Here is a 20947-nt window from a genome sequence, read left to right on the forward strand (position 1 = left end):
TAGAAAAATACTGCCTTGTTCGAGGAAACAATTTTATCAAAGTTTTTAAAAAAAACATGCTAAATATTTTTGAGGATCCTCGTGTACTATTCAAGATGGGGGTGCCCGCATTAGAAACTATGATAATGATTTCAATAAAACAGTTGATTCGTACATAAGAACATTAACATCAGAATTTCTTATGCCAAAATACCCGAGAATACACTTTACTAAGCTACTTGCAGATTTGGTCAGTAGCCCTACGTATTCGTTGCCAATTTGTATATTCAGGTCTCTCGTTATAGCGGCAGAAGGACACGTAGTCATTGCGTATTTCGTAGCTAGTGAGTAGATATTTTTTTTATAGATAGAGAGATATGAGTTACTAAATTTTTTCAAAGGCGGTACAAGCTATAGATCATTGCGACACAAGCCTGAAATCACCAACACTGGTCTTTTTCACTTTAAATTGAGATTAGAATACGTTGCCTAAAAGCCGTCGTCAGAAGTCTCTTTAGATATACGAGGCTTAAGAAAAAAATGCTATATTTTCCCAAAAAAATCAGTGGTGTCTTTTCACTAATATAGGTACCTCATTGAATTAATTTAAACATACGTCTCCTTAAATAGTACTAAGTGCACAGTTCAGCATATTGTTTCAAACTGTCACATTTAAAGATTGCCCATCCAATTACTTACTTTGACCTAAACTATGACATCATAGGTTGTCAAAAATTGCCTAGCGGACAGAAGAACCTGAAAAAACCAACCACATGGGTCATAAAAGGAGCTCTTTTTATGTTATTCAGATATACTAGCTTCTATCGCTTAAACAGTAAAGTCAGCGCTCTGGAAGCTTCCCTACAGCGGTGCTCTGCAATTCGCACTACCATACGTAATCTCTTTTTAACAACTGTTTTGAGGGTACCGCATCGCCCTCTTTAATAAAATTAGAACAATACGGGCACACATTTTAAGAATATGAGAACTTTTTTTTACAACGCTATTTTTTTTCCTTATTCTCCTCTGGTGGGCGACATAGATTTACTTCGTCTTGTCTATGAAGACGCCTATTCGCTCCAGAGCTTTCCGGAGGTAGTCACTGTGAAAACTGTATCTAGAGTATATCATGTTTCAATTTCTACTAAATTACTTCGTACAACCCATTTTTTTGCTAATGTCACGTATGCTAATACGACGTGCTGATGCTCTTTAAGTTTAAAATCGTTGTTTTTAATATAGCTATTAGGGTGTTTTATCAAATCTCTTTTGAGAGCCCGTTCCAAGCGTCTCTTGTAAACAACAGTCGAGAGTAAAGCAGTTGGTGGCTCGCCAAATTTCAATCAGTTTATTTCTATTTTAAGTTAAGTAAACATTAACGACACGTATACGTTACATTGAAAACAGATTTCCGATTCAACTAACGCCGTGCAAGTTGTTAACCCACTGTATTTTATCTTTTAAAGAAGCAAAAAGATGAAATGATTGCATTTTATTCGAAACTGTATATATACTTATAATGACTACCATCATTATTTTTTATTGAGTCTTCAAATATGGATCATGTATCTGCACATTTAAGCAGTATCAACAATTAAGTGTCGCGACTACACTAAAGAAATGCGTAAGTCACGTTAATTCTGTGCCATTTCAGATGTCATTTTAGCGAAAACATTTTAGGTTCTTCCAACGACTCGGAGCTCCCGGACTCAAGCCGAACATTCTTTTCGGGAATCTTCGCGCGGTATATCTTAAAAACAGCCTTTGGGCCATTAATGATTAGCACCGTAAATTTGGCTCTTAGGTGAGTGTATTTCATCTTTAATGTGTCCACCAGATCTTAACAGAACACGTTGGCCCTTTAAGTAGGTCTTCTGCCATCGGGACCCCAATATAAGTATCTAATCTATTTCTAGGTAGTTTTATTCCGCGAAACTAAAAGCCTTTACTGTTGCTAGTAAATTTCAAATTAATTTTCAATTAATTTAACTACTTTACTGATGAATGAGTCGCGTACATTCCCTGCCTCAAAAACTTAGGGCAATAGATTTATCAGTTTATGCTTCAAATGTAAAAGCGAAATGTCTGCTTATTTTCAGTGCAATTCGCTCTGTCACTTTATGCAATCAAACACTTTATAATCCTTACATGAGCAGAAATATTAATTGCATTTATACTTTATTTACATTTAAACTAGAATAAGAACTTAATAAAGGATTTAATTACTGTATATGCCTTTGAGCATTTAACTTGCGCATGCATAAGTGTTGCCTAATAGCCAATCGTTCGGCCTAAGCCTAGTTAACAGTAAGAAACAAAGGCCTTTATATATTAAATCAGATTCAAAGCGATATGATGCTCCGCTGTGAACAATTGTACGCTGAACTATTTATTTTGTAACGTAGAAAGTAGGGGATTATCAACTTGTAGAGCAGACCCTTTGAAGTAGTTCTAACGATAATAGACAAAACGGTCTGCTAATTGCGAGTTGCCCGGGTTGCTTAGAAGAGAATTTTAGTGACCAACTGACCGACTTTTTTGTGCCGAAGCTTGACATCTCAGAAAAATTATTGTTAAAGACAGGAGCGGAAGGAGGAACTTATTCGAATTGCTACTGTGATGATATAAGTGCATTAGAAGGGCTAACAATGTGATTATGAGTTGTCTGATGTAACACTTATAGCTTTCAAGCAATTCTTTTTATGATACTCTAATGCAGCAGTCTTTTTTGATACAAGAGATTATCCTAGAATCGATACAAAGTACCTCCAGGTTATCAGCTAGATTTCGAGACTCTAGTCTATTGGCTTTTTCTTGTATGCATACAAAACCCTTGCCACGTCAGCCTTCCTTTTTATGCTGATCTCTTATTACGAAACTTTTTAGAGTATTGATTATAACCACTCTATCGGATGTCGTCAGCTTCTGAAAGACTATGCGCTCAAAACAGTAACCGAAGCAGCTGAAACGCCTTTGGCTACGAAAATTGGTCACCAACTTCTTCTATAACTACCACAGATGCGTGAACTTCGATTATGTCTGACGACGTATTGAAGTGTCCATTGCGGTTATCCTCACTATCAATTCAAGACGGAACATGTCCCTCCAAGTCTTGATCTAATGATATTCTAAGGATCCGTGATTACATATATATCTCTAGTGATGTAAAGACTTACAGAGTAAGAGATGTCGTTCATACGGCGATAGCGCAAATCCATCCTTAAAAATAAAAGCTTTTCTTTTGACAGACTTTCAGCAGAAGTATTAGCTCCCAAAATCTTTAGGACACTGCCTTGGGAACCATGGAGTACCATACATGATCATCCACATGTGTTTCTCCAACTGGCATTAATCGCATTTTCTCACTTTTGGAAGATATTCCTCTTTTCTTTCTCAAGGATTTGACGCCTTAGGTTATATCTGTCATTTTCCATGTAGATCTGTACAATTCGCCTCTGCACCTTTAGTAAGCTTCAGGTCCCTTTCCCGCTTTCACGTTTCTTTGCTCTTTGTCCAGTTTAGCAAGCTCATTTCTAAAATATCATATCGCAGGTTGGCAATATCGCTCATAAAGTCTTATTGCCATAGATATTCACTAGTAAACTATTGGGGCGAGCAAAGAATATCGAAGGAAATTTTCGTTTAAGTTTTTGATGCGTCAGCCAATTAATGAAGCAAGCGTTAATCGCTTTTGTTACTTAGCTTTTTTAATCGTCTGTTAGCCTCTAACGGGGCCAAATGGATTAACATCACTGAAATTCATTGAGTTCACACAACCAAATAGTGTCTAACATTTTTTTATGAAACTTATGGATATTATATGTGATGTAAAAATTTCATTTTAGGTTGGTATCGATCTATAGGGCAGAAAGGAAGATCAAACTGAAGGAGAACATATTTCTTCGAAGTGAGGTTGTTGCAGGCTGACTTTAATACTGCCTGCAACCTGTGCACTCTTTTAATCTATAAAATTTTAATATATAAAAAAAAAGCCTCACTGAGGTTCTAGACACTTTCTTGTCAACAGTAGTTTTTGTTTACAGTCATTCTTCATCGTTTTTCATTCATTTTAGAGCCACCAGAAAGGTGCCGTAATTGAGCAAACGACTTGGTTGTTTTCATCAGCGATAAAATATCCTGGTTTGAAACTCGAGCATTGTCATTGAAAATTCACCATATTTACTGATTGCAGTTCAACATTTTTGAGTCTCGAAATGGGTAACTCACCGTGATAAAGACTCCAAGTGAGTCTATATAGGAATATGAAATGATTTGCATAGAACCCTGAACTCCATTAGTCTTCTGTGTTAGGTCAAAGTACTCCATCTCCTGCTATAGCCTGTTAATAGGAACTATAATTAGAACGAAAATGTAATGGAATTGTTGTGTGATCGGGAATATCATAATTGGAATAATGAAAGCATGTTAACTAGGATTCACGAATATTCGATCTTTGCGTCAAGCTTCACATCCGAAGAAGCTTAAGTTGCTTGAATTGCGGCGGTCTCTTAAATCTTTTCCTGTCCGCATAAAATGTTAACACTGATGTAGTACGTTCCATTTAGCTTCTCTGTGACTTTAGAGAGTTTTGTGATTTCCTGTTCCAGAAATGTTGCACTTTTAACACCAACTTACGTGTCCCACGTGTGCTCAGTGACCTTTCATAACTCTATAGATGTTGGTACGTAGAGAATTTCTGAGATACCTTTTCGACTTTTATTTTTTAATAACGATTTTTTAATCTCGAAGAGTTTTTCAAAAAACGTCTTTCCTTACATTGTAATCAACTGTTTTGCAAGCTTTAACAGTTGCTTAGTGTATGGTTGTGTTCTAAGCATCTCAAACAACCTCTTCTTCCTCCCAATATGTATACTTTTCCTCTCCAGAAGAATTAGAACTTCTTTGTATGCCTAACTTTGTTATTCGCTGCAGAATATGGATAAGTGGTGATCGTTGGAAAGCCATCGTCGTCATTCTTAAACGGCTTTTTAACATCTAAGGACCCTCCGTCTCCAGACGAAGCTTGACCCACTATATGGATACTTTTTGAAGGAAGTTTAGTAGTATTTGATGTTTACATTTTTCAGCAATTACCACAGCTTTTCTATTTCTAAATGTCCTGTGGAATTATTCGCAAATTTGAGTGACAAGTAAAAAAGTATCGTTAAATCCGACCTAACTATAATAATGATTTTTTTTGAAGAAAAGCGAGACAAAGCTAGTCAGCTGCACTGTTTTGGGCGAATTTGGGAAAATAGAAAAATTTTTCATCTTTGTGACACGCTTTTCCGCTTAGGTACGGTTTTCGAAACAGAACTTTCTGGTGTCCAGGGCAACGGTATATTGCCCGTAGGTGAAATCGTTTTGGCAATTTGTTTGAAAGCGGGTTAAGAATTGGCCCAGCTGGATCGTTATTATTTTATTACATGTGGTTCTCTGAAGCTTCACAACGAATATGTTGATCGTTTATTTTTGACCGCAACGCCTTTAAGTCAAATCATAAAATTCTTAATCTGAATATATACTGAATATATACACCCTCCAACTGTTTAATTTTTTGTTTGTCTCTTACAGTGTTGAGTATTCCTTTGAGCTCCCTCTTTGTAAAGCCTAGTAAATGACGGTACACGCATTTATTTACTTGTTCTAAGTAGGATGGTTTTACGATAAAAATCCTGTGCTAGTGGTCTCGGATCCAGCTATTCTTCAGCATGACTCGTCGAAGACTTCAAAAAGTTTACCTACATATAGGTAAGTGATATAAGTTATCCGTTAATTTAGGTTATAGTTAATTTACAACCAAATAAATATATTTATATTGATTTAAGAAAATAGAAAAAAGTTGTTCATAATATCGGATTAGTTATTATCATTATAATCCAATACAATTCAAGTTGAAAATAACATTAATATATATATATATATATATAATGTTATTTTGTGTTTTTTGGATTTTTGAATATTTTTTAATTTATGGTATTTTTAAGATGTCGCACATCCCTATGGTTTATTAGCTATAGTAGCTAAAAGAGATTTTTTGTGTGCAATTGTTTTTTGTCTACATATATTGATATAGCAGTGTATATTTGAAAAAGCATATAATTAACTTATATTTTATAACTTCCAAAGCATAAAAACTTCATTGCAATATTTAAAAAATTCCCCTTTTTTTGTCGCACTTTGCCGTTTGCAGATTTTTCGTTTGTGTTTTACTCTCCAGTATATAGTGTAAATATAATATTATCAAAAGATTTATATACAAAAGAGAAAAATCATATGACATAGGTTTTTTACAATAGAGTTTAATTAATTTTTCAACGTATTATTAGACCTTCCATATATATGTTGGAGGTGCATCTGACTTTGGAAGCTTTGTGTGAAGCAAACGAGTTAGCTATACATGGATCGACATTTGCAAAAATACATCCTCAGATATCGCAAGAAAATGAAAAAAAATACTCTCAATTTTTCCTTTAGCTAAAATAAAGCCAGCATGTTTGCAGCCGCACTCCATTTAGTAGGTATTCCTAAACATTGTCGATGGAGTTAAATTCTTAAAAAGTGGAAAATCAAGTTACGCTCGGAAACCAAAACGTTACAATCTTTGGCTACTTCTGCTGCATGTTTGAACACAATCAATGAACGAAATATGCATCGTTGAAGATTATAAGAAAAATGGTTATGAACAGACCGGATTAGCGTTTAAAATATTGGAAAACTGCACAGACTTGGTAGGAGCAATGGAACAAGCAGTGATTATTGGCCAACTGCCCACAAAGTCTGTAGATATTTGTATTAAATACACACTCATAATTTTGATGTGACTTGTTGACTTTGGAACGTGTTAAAAGATCAGTTTTATATAAAGATTTTATCTGCCGTGAAGCTCTGCGCGTCTATCTCATCAAATGAGCTTTTCCCATATTCAACGTTTACTAAAAATAGTTGGCAAACTGTACAGTGACTTCAGTCTTGCTTACTCAAAAGAGCTCTAATATCCAACTCCAAAGTGTCAAAATATAGTCCTGCAATATTGACGTTGGGTAAAGAACATGAACACTAGTGAAGAGCAACATGCAATTCTTGGGAAGATCATAATAAGTGCCCGACTGCTTTTTGTCAGTGCAGGAGATGGAAATGGAAAAACATATTCTGTTACATTGTGTGTAAAGTTTAAAAAGGTTACGAAGGATCTTTTTTGTGATTGCAGCCGCCGCAGGTATAACTGATCAATTACACCCGTCCCGCAGAACGGTTTGTTCGGCATCCGTAATAAGTGTGCCCCATCATGAGAGACTGGCAATTCAATACAACAAAACCAGATGGTCTGTTACACTCGTCAGATATTTAGGTCCTCACTCCTGTTATCTGACAACGTCAGTATACTTCAGAATGATAAATCCTTATACAGACAAACTAACTCCAACCCTCCTGTAGTTGTCCGTATCGAACGGTTAATCCCTTTAGGCAGATTGGAGTTTTTCCACTCCAGCTACGTTGAAATAAGGAACGACCTATCGACAAAGCTGAAACAGAAAAAAAATTAAAAACATAACCTCTCTCCTCCCGTCGATCGAAACGTATTAACTGTCTATGTCAGTCAGTATATTTATGCAAATGCTTTATGGTAAGCATTTGTAAAAAAAAAACTCCCAGATAGAAGATCCAGAAGTCGATTGACGCCTACTAGAATTCGGCTAAATGCCTTGAGATGTTCGTCGATGGCAGAACTATATCCGACAACGACATTGCAACAGATTCAATCCGTGGGCAATCAGCTAACGGTATATCTTGAGATTAAACATGTCACGAGCGGAACAACTTTTACACTTTACGATTAACTAAGAAGTTTCGTTTCCCTTCTTTGTGTCTGTCACCAAGAAAAAGCTGTCGTGCGATAAGAATAATAGTTCACTTTAATGGAGCAATATAGGGTAGAGCAGCGTTGTCTTTTTGTAAAGACTTACCATTGAAATGGAAAATCCGTTATGATGATACTGAGCAAGTGTTACATTCAAAGAAAGTGTACAAAATTCAAAGAAACTACCTCACTTACACGTAAAGCTAGAACAATAACGATTGTCTGTTGCTGATTTTTCGGTGGACCGAATTGAATGCAACTGATTTTCGGTTCTATCAAGATGTGGTCTTATTGGAACCATGGTCTCAGGCCGGCTGATTTCATTGCATGGAGACTTGGCCTTTATCGATTCCTTTCTGGCGCTATGTAAAAGATAAAGCGTATCGAACGGCACCAAAATCCATCTACGACCTAAAACAATGTTCTCGTCAAGTGCTTAATGCACTTCAGATAACGCAGAGTCGAGATTCAAAAGTAGATGGATCGAGTCATGCGATCAGTGATTGGGAGGATATTTGGTTGATATTATTTTCCGTGCATAATGCGAATTAAAGCCTATCTATTGTGTTATTGTAAGAATGAAAATAAGTACAAAAGCCTACTCTTGTTCTCCATTCCAGAAATATTAAATCAGTTTGCTATTGTTAGTCCCACTTTATACTTTTAATTGAACCTTACTTGTAATTGTAACACTTTATGGTATTATATGGTAGCCATTTTGTAAATTCTTTGAATTAATGAGACTTTATGGTGTCTTGCAAAGTCAGATGTTTTGGAATTGTACTGTTAACTTGGCGTTAAGTGTTATTATACTAGCTTGTGTTTTATCACAATGATATGCTACTCGTTTTAAAATCGATCGTAAGCGCATTGCAAGAAACAATCTGTGCGCATGTGGACACATAGAGAGGCAATAAGATTTCCTGTTTCTTGTTCGAAATCATTCCTTTCCAGTTCCCTTTACTTGTCAGTTTGTTCTGATATACTGTCGGGAAGCGCCGTGACTGCCCACTACAGCTGTAAGGGTATTATGTTATGAATGCTCGACAAAACTTGAAGATTTCGTCGAAGCCAGGAGTCTGTTGAAATAGCCCAAGAAATTTGCCTCACATATATATAAGGGTATAAGAATTGCTCAAGTATTCAGAATTGAGAAGATCCACTTGCTCTGGCCAATCGTCCGAGTGCCATAAAAGCACCTCTAAAAGCATGCGGGTAACACGAAACTCAGAAAATGAGCGAAAAGATAAACTGCAGCTATAAGACCGTCGATAACCCACTTGGATTTCGATAGAAATGACTTCATGAATTTTCTAAATCCAACAAGAAATTAGCATTTAACGTTGCATGGTGGCAAACGTCATCCGGCTATATTTGTTAATTTTTGCGCGGAATTGTGACCAATGACGAGAAGTAGCTTTAAAAAAAGTCAGAGCTCAGTTTTTACCTAGATGTTCGTCCAGAAAATATTATGCTTTGCGTGCGCTGGAATTGCAATAGCCTGATTTATTAGGAATTGCTTCCTACGTGCCAGGCAGTTGAGCGGCACATTTATTTGGCCTATTATGTTCAGTCACTCGGGCTATTCAAGAAAAAGATCGAGAAAAGAAGCGAGTTCAAGTTATCCTGCTCCATAACAACACGGAGTCACGCATGGCAAACATTGCCAAAGTTGCCCTTTTGCACTTAGAATGGAAAGTGTTTTACATCTGTTTATTTTCTCATCTTGTGATTATGAATTTTCACCTTCTCCCTTACTGGAGAATCACATTCGTGACCTTATTTTCAAAATAGATCAACGACTCATAACGTGGCTGGAAGAAAAATTCTATAAGAAGCATCCATAAGAAATGCATTCAGCATTTCTGTGTTGTGTTCCTTATGTGAACCGGTCTAGCGTGTGAATGCGAATATGTTTCCGAATAATTTAATATGCTCACGAACTACAATTTTTTTTTTTTATTTTGTATGTTTTGACATTCGACAAGTCCAAGTAAAATTCAGCTCATAAATGGTTAGACGTCAGTGTGAGTCAAACTATGCCCCGTGCATTTGTCTGCTACGCAGACCATCGAGCTTTTTTGTGTCATTTGGAAAAATCATTATAGGTTAATAGTGAATATCGCATTCTCCGCATGGCATTTGAGAACATTGTCAAATGTGCATTTTGGAAAGGAAACGTGGGATCTGTAGTGAATTGTCAATAATAGATCCAGTGAATTTCATTAGCTATAGTAGATATGTTAGATAAACGGCGCTCGGGTTGTGGTCGGTGCTTACCGAATAACTTGATGCATATTTTGAAACTTTTCAAATTACCAACATAAGTAAATGTGTTATTATCGAACAGTTGTTCGTATTTTTTATAATTGAAATGTATAACACGTTTTGTGAGATGACGTTAACTTTCAAACGCATTATAGTTTAGTACCATTACTAATATTTTTAGGGGTAGGGCCAAGAGGAGTAATTAAGGTCCGTCCAAGTCTATACAGATACCGATTCTAACAGGAAAGATCTACATATATTCAGTTCGGTAGTTTGGTATGTCGTCGGCGTGGGGCGCAAAAACAGGCCACAAAAATTCTTGCTACAGTCGTTAAGATGATACTACATTGTCAGATCTTAAGTTGCTACTATTGGAGTGGGTATCATGCGTATTACGAAATGGACTTTCTAGACTGCTCCATCATGGTCTATAGGAACTGCTTTCAGATTAGCACAGAAAAGAGGCTTGTCACAAGAATAGTTTCGGATATAGGGATTCGGAGATCCCTGAGCAACGGAGCAGAAAGCGCTTTACTTTCTTAATTCTCTCTCGCAAACCAGCACACATTGCAGCCTTGTGCAAGCTAAAATGCTTTCGACTACGCCTCCCCGCATATATAATGCTACCAACTCTTCGAACACTTCGGCGATATCGCCACCTATTCCATTGCTGCCATCAAAATTAACTCGTAGCAACAAGCGCTTCGCAGCGATTTGCTCCGTCTTTATATAGCCGCAGAGAGACGTATATTTACTCATAGATTAATTTGTTACATTTGATATAGATTATATTAATACAATGTACGTATATATCGTATGTGTATATATTTTGGACGTTGTCAAACTGTTCAGATACATCCTGAATATTATATATTATTCTGTTTCTATATATAACATAAATAACACACTCTTTATTTTACCGACAGCTATTTCCAGTAATTCAGTCATGCCTACATGAGTTCATTACCAACGTGAGGCACCTATACAGTGATGCTCAACGGGAATTCGACAGCTCGGCGTTGCTTAATACTTTCTCACTCGACGTCATCTGTAGCTCTGCACTCGGCTTGACGTACCCATAACCCGTAACAATCAGTTATTACACTCTGTCCAGGATCAAATGGAGCCTACCCTGAGTCTTACAGGAGTAATCAGACATCACAGCATCTTTGTTTGTACTATACAACTGCATCTTTTTTTTTTATCATACTTACACGTTCATTCAAATATGATAAATTTATTAGTTGTTACATCAAAATATGTTATTGTAGTATGTATGCAGTAACCGCTTTAGAATCGCTAAAAAAATATTTAACAGATAGTGTGTCCATTATTACTACAATGGGTTATGTTAACTACACGAAAAGAGTGAAAATGTGAATGAAGTAGATATGTGTATCATGCGAACTGATTGAACTCTGCCAACCTGAATATACATCCAACATTACTGCATTTCTTGACGCACACATTTCTACACATTTTACACACGTGACCATCTAATTCTAACAATTTTTGATTCAACAACAGTTGCTATAGAATTAATGTATAGCAAATCCCAACATAAAATGGCGGTTGCTGTACGTGCCGTCTCTAGATATTTTCATTTGGCGTTAGGAAAACGTCCAGGTTTAGTTGTACAATTTTTCCTCCGTATCATCGAGTGAACTCTACGAGCGCGTTCGTCTCACGCGACTTAGATCGCTGTTAATAACGCCTTATAATATAATATAATAATAAACGCAAATAATAACGCCTTCGTAAGTAGGTAGGCAATACAGTGTGTCGTTTACTTGCGCGGTGCAATTAGATGCTTCAAATAATGCGGCTTCATCGAATGCTGCCATATTCTCTTCTGGAAATTGTTACCGTGAGGGTACCATCGGGATTATTCTGCTAAAAAAGTAATACGCATTAGGCGACGGGTTCGATACGTGTTTTATACACTGATATATACCTTTGTATATTGATGAAAATCCATACTTTGAAGGCATAGATTTTTATGTTGGTTTTTGTGGGCCAGGTGTCATGTCTAAAACTATTGAACTTATAAGAACATAACCGGACGTGTGGGCCCGCAAAACAAAGCGCAGCTATCTGCAAGTAGTTCTCTGATTAATAGGGCTTGCTCATGTAACCTTCTGTATCGTTCAGTTTCATTTGCCTTGGCTGTGGCTGACTCTGTGGTCAACTGCATTTCACATATTTCGGACCCAGTGTGACGTAATCTGTCCTCTTAAAGTGATGGCTTATTCAGGATACGCGAACGCATCAGTCCGGCATGGCTTGCCCTTTCGCGGCCCTAACGCGGTTTTCTAAACTTCTTATTGCTCGGCTTAGAACGCCGGTGACCCTCTCAGCCTCGTCAGCAACAGCCCGTCAGTTTTTATAGTTGACGGTCTTATATCAAAAAGAAGAAAAAAGGGAATACGACAGTTTTTCGCTCCTCGAAATATTCCATCCTTGTTGCTCTCGCTTTCTGTCTCTGGCCGCTCTATTTTCGCATTGAGACCCCCGGTATAGTTTTACTAACAGGTTTAAAAAATGAAAGCCTTGCTTCAGTTTGCCAACAATGCCGAACTCAATGCATGCTTTCGCTTTCCTGCTGCCGATCTCGGACATGGCGGTGTTCCCGCTGGTGCAACTCCGTAGTATGTGCAAGTCTTGCGTCCCATTTATGGGAAGTCCTTTGGGGTACTAGCCAATAACAAGAAAGCAACTAATATGGAGTTTAGCCTAAAATGGAGATGCTAGAAACGTTGAAGGAATGGGTCACTCCGTGCAGCGCATCTCGTAGCAAGCTGCGGCTCTTCATTTATGGAAAGCCTGGCCTATCTGCAACCGGCCGAACTACATCCTCGTCCAAGCCGTTACATTTTTGGTGTCCAGCAACTATTCCAGTGGATCAGAAATACGTTCTGGTGTGAGGTAGCTAGTTACTGTCTGCGACAAGATGTTGGCTGCTGAACCATCATGAATCAGATAAATCTATTACAATAATCGACCATCACTAAAACATAGAAAGTCTTGCTCGCGAGCTTCTTGACGGCTCATCAAATCTAGACCCTCAAAAGGACGTTTCAGGAAGGGCACTAGACAAAGGTATTCGCGTTAAAATTGAAAAGGCTTGGGATCGCTCTACCTTACCAGCAACACGGTCAGCCACGACAAGGCATCTGCGTGAAGTCGCGAGTGCATTTTTTGCAATGCCCTTTTTATTAGACGATTTCAATGAAAATCTCAATGCAGTGCTGTCGGGCACTACTCTAAGGTAATGCCCATGCAAATACGTCCAGAATCTTTTTAAACACAATTGTCAGATATTTCTACAAAGCATAATAATAATACATATATTCATTTGTATAGAACCATAATTTGCAAAATTTTTTAATATTTTTTGACTGGTTTCGATGTGGGAATCATCTCATGCAACCTAAGTCAAAAGCGTCAAAGCTAATAATCAAATACAATAAAATAAATAGTAAATGTACCGTAGTGCGTAAAACCATTCCGCGGAAATCTGTTACCAACAATAGCTATGTATGCAAACAATGTAAGAGGTCCAATGAACACATTATACCGGTATTCTCCCATGCTATATTCTATACAGTGTGCTTCATAATGGCTTTTCGTGTGTCACACGCTTTGTTTTCTTTCTGTAAATAAAAATGTTTTTAAAATTAAAACTTCAGTTTCCCAACAGCCTACTTCACTGGCAACCGCTTCCTCTCAGAGAAAATACTTGCCTGCGCCCTCATCCAACTTATACCAACATCAACCTCACTGCGGCCCGGCTACCCTTGTTTCCTTGTAACCTTGTTTCCATATGGTACAAGAAACGACACAGGACCAGCTTATTCATTGCCTTAGGCTTAACTAATTCATTATCTTGGATCTTGGAACTGATTATCGGACTCCCAAAGAAGTCGCTACTGATCAAAGCATGTAAAGGACTCACAATCTACACAAAATTTCGTATAAACCGTCGTTGATAAAAAGCGATTTGTTTTTGCTGATCAAAGGTCGTTTTTCTCCTAAAGCACTCCGATTTAGAGCTTCACTCCTGTGCGCTTCTCGATCAATAGCTGGAGTAGCTGTAGACATGGTTAGTTCCAAAAGATCGCTGGCTTGGGAAATAAACCAAAAGCCAGTTTTAAATAAAAAGTGGTTATGCGGGCAACCTCGTATGTAAACGATCTCAACTGCAGGAAGTGGCGAAGTTTCATTCAGATAAGGTGGAAGGATATCACCAGTGAGAGCCTCCAAAAGGCTATGTACAAAAGACCCTAGCTTCTCCATATTTTCTTCAGCCGCATTTTCTGTTTCAATTTAAAACGTGCTTTTACAATTTAAGTCTGCTTTTTCCCTTATTCTAGATGTAAATCTGTCCCTATAAATCTACTTTTCCATCACCCTGCATATAAAACTACGATGTAAATTTCTGCAAACTTTGTCACACATTAAAATTTCCGTTTCATATAAAATAATTTTCTCTGTTGTATACTTTTCAACGAGGAGGTAATGAAGAAGATAGTGTCGGTCGATGGGATAAAACACGAACCCAGACAAAATGTAAAGGGTAGAAAGAAACGCACAAAAGTATATATATATATATATCTAAACGAACATTACCTAGAGCTGTTTAGCGTGAAATCTAACAAACTTTTTCCCTATATATATATATATATATATCTAAACGAAAAATCGCTTTATGCACGTACTTATCAACTATAAGAATGGGTATGTATACAAATTGAGTTGTTGTTGAAGCTATATATTGATATAGTACATAATTATGTATAAAACTGTGCCGTGATATTAAAAGAATTCCCATAATATAAAAAATTATACTATATATATATAATATAAAAGGTTCACAAAAGAATCGGATATGATAATTTCGATGTAAGTCATGTAACTTACTATCGCTTTTAAAAGTTTCATTGTTGGCCTTGGCCTCGTTTGTGAAACGAATCGGAAGCTTAATTCGCCCTTGGGTAAGGAATCACAGGAAAAGACCTGTGTGCGAAAAGAACTGCATGGTGATTGTCTCGAAAGCATCAAACGCTAGAATAAGATAAGTATAGAAGCAAATGAATACATATATTATCATTTCGCCATGTTTGATGATTGTAGTATTTTACATAATGTGCTTGACCAGTAAGTTGCATTTTGATGTTGACGGTTCTAGGTGATTGTATGTTTATGTGTAGTGACAAATCATAACTTGAATAACTTACACTCGTTTCAAAAAGGCCGTTTATTTGTGAGAGGCATTCAGTTTAAGCAAACTGTAGCTTGTATGTAAAATCGAAAAATGTTTCGCTGTTATTAAACTGTTCTACTTCTGCTGGCGCCGTAATCTTGTTAACTCGTAGTCTTGCTGTCTGTTGCCCTTTTTCAGTTATTGACTAACATGGGTTGTATCCAAGCAAATCTGATTTAAACTGTAACCAGACTTAATTGCTTCTGATTTTCAAGTTCAGATAAATCCTTGGATTGCACCAAACTGCTCGAATCTGAACTTCTTAGTTGTTTTGCTGTTTTGTTAAAATTTTCCCATTTTTCCAGACTCATTCCGATTCCCACTATATATACCAATCGAGCCTTCGTAAAGAGCTACAAGAAGCCAGCTCAAACAGCGACGTCTCGCATGACCCGAAAAGGCTGGAAGGCTGCAAATATTTGAACGCGGTAATTAAGGAGACCCTCCGAATGTATCCACCAGTTTACATGTTAGTTTAATTATAATCACTAACGATGATTGACAATGTGGTATATACTTTTGTTTTAGCTTTGATGATAAACATAATTTTTAAATCTCTTTTTTTACCAACTTTTTATTTTTTTTAAATACAGTTTTTTTTTTTTAATATTAAACTAATTGATTATTAATAAAGTGCTTTTGTGGGAAGCTTTCAGATTCGAATTTGTCGATCTTCAAAAAAAGATTCGCATTCCAGCTGGTCTTATAGTGATGTCCTAAATTAAAAAGTCACACTATAAAGAAGATCTTTGGGCCGAATCTGAAACGTAAGTACAGTGATTTTTGACGGAAAATAACTAAGGTAAATAATGGTAGACACATACAGTTATGTCATATTCAACGAAAAACTGTCTCAATTTATAGCAAAGGCAACTTTTGCATCCGATAATATTCCACTTACAATTTACGAGAATTTTGCTTTTTTTTTTGCTGCATATTTTAATGTAATTTTCGCCTCTTGAGTTGATGAGACTTTCTTTGCTGAAGCATAGCTAGACCGGTATTCAAAAAATGTTGGAAAGTAAATCTAAGGAACTACCATCCAGTATGCAAGTGCAGAAAAAAAAATGTGGTGCTTTACATGTCGTACAAACGTCAACGTTTCGGTCTCGGTCAGCATGGATGCATCGCCGATTGCTTTGCTGATACGCACATGTTGAAAATGACTTGGGCTATTTAGAGTACATAAAGACCATACTGCTGTGTTTCTTTCGATCAAAGGAATGCTTTGATCGAGTGTTACATTAGATCCTAAGCAACTGTGTCACTTAAACATATATTTTTCAGCTTTACAATATCTAGCAGTCGACTTGTTGTTTCGCGTAAAAATTGATAATTTCAAGTTGCATTGACCCTTTCCGCCTCAATATTTAACTAAAGTAAATAATTCTTGTAATTAAATAAAGTACGCGGACGGTTTGGTGATCCGCTGTCATCCAGATATCAAAACCGCGAACAATACGCTTAAAAGTGTCTGACGAATATGGGCAAAAGCAGGCAGTTTTCAAATAAAAAAATCGGTTTGAGAATGAAGCTACTGATTTTGACTCGGGATCTTTTGATATAAGCGTCCATAACCATGCCCCATATTTTTAAACACAATTGATCAATGTTTTGTGGTAAAACATAGTGATTATGTATTCGCTTGTATAAAACCATTATGTTATCTAAATTTATGAAACATCCGTCTACGATTGACGAGGTGCGAAAACAATTGTTAAAACGTTGATTATGTTCTTCACCAAATATATGTCTCCTATATAATTCTTATTCAACACTCCGTTCCGCAAAGTTTGTCTTGAGAGTAATTACTTTAGGTTTAAAGGTAATCTTTGTACCAAAGTCTACAGTTGCTCGTTTCTGTTGATTTTAAAAACACACGAACGGCATGCACTAAAACGGGACACAAGGGCATACACACAGCTGGGTACAGGTTATTTTTTGCCCATGACGTAACTGACCCCTGGCTTGAACCCTCTTTAAAATCTTTGTCTTTTTAACGAGATTCTTAATGTACTTGTGGTGTCAGAAAACGCAGATCAACTAGCTACCGAGTAGATTGCCATGGCCTACTTCGCCTACGTTAAACAAAACAATTAGAAGCAAATTAACGTCACCTGCTCATTGTTGGGCCAACATGGGCTCACATATCCGTACCGCTCACATATAAATGCATAACTAAGGGAAATCATATGTCAAATCAACTGAAACATGCTATTTTGGCCTTCCAAAAGCAACAAAAGGTGCTATTGCATATTTTCACATAATGTAATAAAGAACTGCTGGCTCATAAAACCTCCAAACGGATTCGTACATTATATTCAACATCCAGCATATAAACAGCCCCCGTTCATAGGCCGCGCCCACACTAAGAACGGACTAATTTGTGACGATAATGACTGCATTCCCGTCATTGCATCATATTGCCGTTTTACAATTAATCACACAAAGTCAGTCGTTTGGCGCATGATAGCTGTTGCAAATTTAAGATAAGTCTCTCGGTTCCGCAGAGATTGTTTTCAATACTAACACATAGCGCTGAAGTCGGCGCACCGAATACATCAGTACTATAATTAACGATATAGGAATATAGACTACCTTGAGCGGCGGATACATCTAAATGATACGCTATACCGTAATGGTGTTGTTGCATAGATAACTAATATATATGTTAAGTCACAGTTTAAAAGTGAATGTACTTACTATTTTATGACGCAAATTTCACATGTACATGTATCCTGATTTTTGTTTTTAATACTGTACAACTTGTTTAATAATTTTATTAACAGTTTGTTGAATGTATACTCACTAAGCTAAATCTCTCTCTGTTCTGTTTAGGTTCAACCCCGACCGATTCATTTCAGGCCGCACACTATAGCTTCCTTTTCGATTCGGTCCTAGAAACTGTCTAGGTTGGTGATTTCACATTTATTATTTCATCAGCTCAGTGTAGTTGAAATGCATAGTATCTAAATTTAATTAACAGCTCTGTTGGCACAGCAAGTAGAGTAGTAAATGCATAAAAATTTAATTTTTTCGTAGTTGAAACCACCTTCGCCCCCCTCCCATGACGTGTTAGCAACTAGCGATATTATTCCCTTCAATGAAGACCTTGAACGCATTTGAAAGCTAGGTTCGTTTTATAATATATAGGCTTGAAACTACGATCAGAGTTAAAAACACGACAAAACAAACAATGTATTAAGGTTGCCCCTTGTAAATAGGAAACACGCACCTATAATGACTAGCGACCGTGAAATTGCTTGTACTCTCAAAATTTAATACAGTTTAGTTATATTTTAAGCTATATAATTTCAAATTGCTGTCCTCTATGTCTTACAATCTTTCTGACTTTTTTAGATAATTTTTTTCACCTTTTAGAGCATAAATTCGAGGCAAAATCAATAGTAAACTGTGACAGGACGTAACAACCATGAGAATCCTCATCGTCAGGATTTTATATGTATATAGTTAAAATTAAAAATACTGAGATATAATATACCTTTCTGGTATAGTTGTCTGCCGAACGTGTTAAGAAGTTGGAACCAAGCGATGGATAGCAAATTAAACGCAAAATAATAAAAGAGCTTTAGCTCAAACGTACTGCAAAAAAAATATATATTTATTTATTTATCCTTGCAGTGATATTTTAATTCCATTTACATTAAATAATGGAAATCAAACCGTTGTATACTTACTCAATCAATTTTAATGTTTTATTTTAGAAAAAATATATCGATTAAGTATGTAACATTTTTATAAAAGGGAGTTACTGCGTGACTCTTGTTTGCGGAAGCCAAAACGCGTTTCTGGCAGTTTTTTTTTTATAACAGTGCGAGATTTAGCCAGCGTTTCGTAGCTGTAGTGCCCACTTAATCCCACACCTAAATTTTTCCGGATTTCAAGTTGGCTCGTTTTTTGATATTGTTTTACTCCCTAAATCTTATGATCTCTATGGTCTTTTTCATTCAGAATAGCAGGCCCTATTCCTGCTCGTGTGAGCCGTGCATCTTAGCGCCTTTTCTATTCTATAAAGGTACTTCTGGACACAGGCGTAAGGAAAAGTAGCCAGCCCGAAAAGTGTTGTACTAGGCGATTAGTCATTTTCTCGAAGTTTCTTTTGTGCCACTCTTGAATTGCTAATGTTAATTATCTAATGCGCAGTAACTTTTGTTGTGCTTGCCCGTCAGTTTCAGCTACTCTTGCGAGCGTTTAATTGTTGACCTACTTTGAGCAGGGTGTGCAAATCTTTGGCATGATTTGGCGATTGCAATATACAAAGGTCCCGCGTGTTGTTAGACCAGTAGACCTAGTATCTCGTTGTTATATCATATAGCATAATAACACAATGAAACAAGCCGCCATGAAGTGCAATATAAGATCAATGTCTATTTACGTAATGTCGTTCACCTGATTTTTAGAAAGCTGAAATAGATCAACGGAAACCTATCGCACATCAACGTAACGCGATTCATGCATTTCTCATATACAGCACTTCTGCTCCTTTCAATATTCTCCATTATATGATAGGGAAAACAAGATAACGAGCAATGAAAAAAGGGGTGCATCTGAGCTAAACTGTTAATGTAAACCACAAGCAATTCGAATTCTAAAATCGAGTAGGCAAACTTCATTTATGTGCACAAACAACACCAATGCATAAGGGCTCATCAGCATTAATTCGTTGCCCACATTACCCTTAGATTGAATAACAATTTCTGTGGGGATATCACTTAAGTAGTCATCAAATGAACTGCTGAAAGAGCGAATTCTATATTGAGAAAAAAGTTATTTTTTAATTTTTTTTTTTTTAATTTTAAATTGACACGCGATTAGAGTATCAGTATATTTGGAAATTACGAACCAGCGTTCTTGATGTTCGCGAATACTACAATACGATGTCGGCGATTTACTATTTCTTGATCGTTTTTTAATTTGTATCTTCACAGGTTACGAGTTTGCCGTTCAGACCATCCGTATGGTAGTATCAAGACTTATGCTGTCGTGCCGTATCAGTATGTTCAAGTATTTTCCACGGTCGCGGGTGGAACTGTTAGTTAATCCGGGACCCCTCTGGCTTAAAACTGGTCTTCGTATCTCTCTAGACCGGTCGAATCGTACCGCTTTAAAAACTAATTGCATCTACAACAATTTCAGCGATTTTCAAGCAGTTACATCGATTTGTAATGACAGCTTTTGCAACATAAACGATTTCGTCCAGTGAGAAACTCATTCGTTACTACTGATGTAAAATGTTTTAATACATAAGGGAGATTATCTGTCTGCATGAAGAATATCTGATGCAAATGCTTTCTTCTTTTAGGTGTTTATAAAAAAAATCAAAATGTTAATAGACATAGATGGGAACCTTGATGGGTAGGTTTTCACTTTGTTTATCATGTAAAATGACCACTTTTGTATTTTGAACCCTCATAACCCGCTTATTGTAAGGCCAGAATTAGATTGGTCCATGTAAATCACAGGCTTATACTGCCAAACCGGAAAACTGAAATCTAATTTTACCCTGGATCCAGCCAAGGTACCACCAGCAGCTTGTTTCTTCTAATATTTGAGCA

General features: G+C 36.7%; 1 long non-coding RNA gene across 1 annotated transcript; it reads left to right on the plus strand.

The window, feature by feature from the left end:
• Window positions 1-1315: 1315 nt before the first annotated feature.
• Window positions 1316-20665, plus strand: LOC111273591 (uncharacterized). The gene is made up of 6 exons (XR_002687944.2): window positions 1316-1783; window positions 5554-5730; window positions 11035-15840; window positions 16021-16138; window positions 18210-18283; window positions 20321-20665. It is a non-coding gene; the product is annotated as an uncharacterized LOC111273591 (long non-coding RNA).
• Window positions 20666-20947: the final 282 nt, after the last annotated feature.

The sequence above is a fragment of the Varroa jacobsoni genome, unplaced genomic scaffold, assembly GCF_002532875.2.
Source record: "Varroa jacobsoni isolate VJ856 unplaced genomic scaffold, vjacob_1.0 scaffold_201, whole genome shotgun sequence".
Taxonomy (NCBI): domain Eukaryota; kingdom Metazoa; phylum Arthropoda; class Arachnida; order Mesostigmata; family Varroidae; genus Varroa; species Varroa jacobsoni.